Genomic DNA, 3,557 nt, shown 5'->3' on the forward strand with positions numbered 1-3,557 from the left:
CTTACACCCTCTCACCCAGATTTTCACGGGCCAGCGAGAGCTCACCGGATGCTGCCAGAACTGCAATGCTTTCCAAGGCGCGGGCCACTCTCTCAGGGCAAACCCTTTCCAGGGTGCCCAGCCCTTCACAAAGAAAAGAGAACTCTCCCCGGGGGTCCTGCTGGCTTCTCCAGGATCAGTTGCGTCACAGCACTGGGCGCCTTGCAGCGCCCGTCTCTGCCACTCTGGATTCGGGGATCTGAACCCGACTCCCTTTGCTGAGGGCAATGGAGGCCATCGCCCGCCCTTTCGGAACAGCGCTCGCCTATCGCTTAGGACCGACTGACCCATGTTCAACTGCTGTTCACATGGAACCCTGCTCCACCTCGGCCTTCAAAGCTCTCGTTTGAATATTTGCTACTACCACCAAGATCTGCACCTGCGGCGGCTCCACCTGGGCCCACGCCCCAGGCTTTGAGGTGCACCGCAGCGGCCCTCCTACTCGTCGTGGCCTAGCCCCCACGGGCATCGCACTGCCGGCGACGGCCGCTGTGTCTACCCCGCCCGCTACACCGCCAGTCCCCCCTCCTCTCCGTGCTCCCGGAGGGAGCTGGAGAGAGAGAGCGCACGTGTGCAGGAGTGAGCGCCGAGGAGACGGAGAGCCCCATCCCGGAGACGAGAACTGAAAAGGGAGTGGGGCAGAGACGGCCCCGCGCAGGAGGACCGGCCGGGCGGTGGCGCGCGCGACGGCCTTGGCGGGGAGAGAGAGAGGAGCGATGGCGCCCCTCGGCGCACCCCGAGACCGCGACAGAAGAGGAGGGGGCGGGCAAAGGGAGGATGGGGTCGGAACAACCATCCCCGGCGCTCAAGCCACACGTGCGCACTCGGAAGCATGGCACGGTACCGCCGCGGTTCCCACCTGCAGACAGCCGCCAGTGCGGGGGGACGCTGGGGGCGAGGCCGTGCCTCGCCTCCCCTTCTCGCCCTCCTCTCTCTTTCTCTCTCGGCCCTTGGCAGCGCCTTTCGATGCCGTCTCTTGCTCTCCCCAGGCTGCCGTGCCACCGCATCCACGGCACGGTCCCGGCGAGGACGAGCTCCACCCCAGCGGCTTGCTCCGGGAGTGGGGAGCAACGGAGTGCTCCCCAAGTCTGCATTTAGGGGGACGAAGGCCCTGCATGGCAACGACAACGACTGCGATGACAACGACGCCCGCCGGGCCGCAGTGAAGGGATCGAGGCCTCCTAGGGAAACGCTTCCCTCACCGAACCCCTGACTGCCTTCCCTCGGGCACCAGTGGGATGCCGCTGCTGCCACCGCCACCGCCGCCCACTGCAGGCAACGGGCCAGAGAGGCGACCCCAGCCGTGCCGCTAGCGTGGCCCCCGGATGGCTATTGATCATCAAGCGATCCTCAGACAGGCGTAGCCCCGGGAGGAATCCGGGGCTGCGTGTGCCTTCGAATGGTCAATGGTCAATGTGTCCTGCAATTCACATTAATTCTCACAGCTAGCTGCATTCTTCATCGATGCACGAGCCAAGTGATCTACCGCTAAGAGTTGTCTGGCTTTCGGGCACTGCTCACGCCAAGCGGCCCCTTCTTTTGTTACTCTGGGGCCGAGGACGCGGGGAAGCGTGCCTGGCTTTGACCGTACGAGCACACAGAAACGAAAGGGGGAATAAAAACCAACTGGAGCAACCCATGCTCCGAAGGCCGGCCAAGAGGTGGGGGAGCCCGCGCTCCTGACCGCCTCCCCCGCGAGGGGTGACGCCGACCTCACAAATGCCGTCCTTCGGAGGCGGACCAGGCACCCGGGCTCGGCCCGGCCTCCACGCAGAGGGCCACGCAGCGCGCGCTGGAATGCAGGAGGGCATGGCAGCCCGCCCGCGTCTCACTTTCACGGGACGACATGCACAAAACACACGGCATGCGGCTGGGGGCACGCGGCCATCGGCCCCCACACACAGCGGCTCTCCCTCGGCCCCCGACGCCACGGGCCTCACGGAGTGCCGCCGCGCCGCTGCGTGGCTGGCTTATCTCTTTCCCCACTGCACGGCCTTCCCCTGGCTCAAGACGGCACGCGACGATGACCAGCCCCCGCCGACACGCCTCCTGCGGGACTGCTCCCCTGCCGGGCGGGTGAGAGACCGGCGGATGCGCTCCGCTGCCAGCCCCGGAGGCGGGCACCACCGAGAGCCAAACTGGCATAGCCAGGGCCCAAGGCCGGCCGGACGGCAGACCCCGCCGCCACCGGGGCCGCACTCCCAGGACCGCCACCGCCGCGTCGCACCGCCGGTGCCCCTTACCCCGGGCACGCGCCTGGCAGAAGGCAGGACGGCGCTGAGCTGGGGTGCAAGGCCTGCGCTCCTCGTTTGCACGCGGAGACCAGGCGGGGAGAAGCGCCCCCGCGGCTGCCCTGCGTGCCTTCCTGCGGCCCACACGCGGCCGGGAAGGGCGATGGAGGATGCGACGAGCGGGGCCCAGGACGGGACCGCCACCGACTGACGGCGGGCGCCTTCCGGCTGACCGTCCCCGCAGGGAGGGACACCCGTCGAGCGGCGCCGCGGCCGCACGGCACGGGATCGCCTGCGCTCGCGGGCCTCCGCCGCCGGAGGGCCCACCGAGCGCTCGCCCCCACCAGCAGGCGGGCAGTCGAGCCAGGGGACGGCTGGCGGACAACGGCACTGCCGGTGCACGTTCGAGGAGAAAAGGCTCCTCGAGGAGAGGAGAGGAGAGGTGCCGGACGCAGCGCCGCACGTGCCAGAGACCGCAGCAGAGGGTTGAGGAGAGAGAGCACGGGTGGGCCCCAGGGGCTGCGACCCCGCGGCTGAGGAAGGGCAGAGAGGGCGCGCTCTCTGCCGGTGTCGCCCATTACGGCGAGGCGAGCGGGTCGGCCCCCATGGGCCACGGAGGGGGGGGGGCAGGGCAACCCTCCCTGGCGCAGCACGGTTTACCCCCGCGGCGCGGGCGGGACAACGACAGCGACGGACAAGCGCGGCCGGTGGCAACGGGACAACCACTGCAGGGGATCGGTGGGAGTAGCTGCTCCCCACCCCTCAGTGGCACCCCGCATGGCCACAACCCGGTATGCCTGCCGCCACCGCCGCCGGCACCACAGCCACCACGGCGGGCCACGCTGAGCCGCCCGAGTCTTTAAACCGCTGCCTGCCCCCGCCAGCCCCTTTCGGCAAACCCACAGCGTTTGACGACGCCGAGGGAAAAAAACTGGGGGGGCCGCCGAGGCGCGGAGCACTAGGTACCTGGCCCTGGGGTGAGGGAAACGACCTGCATGGCCCCACCGGGGTGCTTCCCCTGCTGCTGCCTTTGGGGGAGCGTCCACCAGCGGGGGCGCACCCGACATCTGCCGCCACCACTGCCACGTCCTTCTCGGAGCCCGGGGTTTCCCTCAGTAGCCCGGCGCTGTGCGCCCAAGAGGACCGCCGTGGCTCGGGCCGCCCCGCCACCCAGCTCCCTCACCCTTGCCACCTCGGCCGCCAACGGGTGCCACAGCCGGATGGCCGGCCGTCACTCGAGGGGCGCAGCAGCGATGGAAGGGACGGGCCCACCTCCGGGAAGGGGCC

At 69.4% G+C, this 3,557-nt stretch overlaps 1 non-coding gene across 1 annotated transcript; it reads right to left on the minus strand.

Moving 5' to 3' along the window:
• Positions 1-1,383: 1,383 nt before the first annotated feature.
• LOC139603584 (5.8S ribosomal RNA) lies at positions 1,384-1,536 on the minus strand. Its single transcript, XR_011683740.1, has one exon. It is a non-coding gene; the product is annotated as a 5.8S ribosomal RNA (ribosomal RNA).
• Between the last annotated feature and the right edge of the window lie 2,021 nt (positions 1,537-3,557).

Source organism: Agelaius tricolor, unplaced genomic scaffold (assembly GCF_023055355.1).
Source record: "Agelaius tricolor isolate 1412-34295 unplaced genomic scaffold, bAgeTri1.0.p SCAF_39, whole genome shotgun sequence".
Classification (NCBI taxonomy): domain Eukaryota; kingdom Metazoa; phylum Chordata; class Aves; order Passeriformes; family Icteridae; genus Agelaius; species Agelaius tricolor.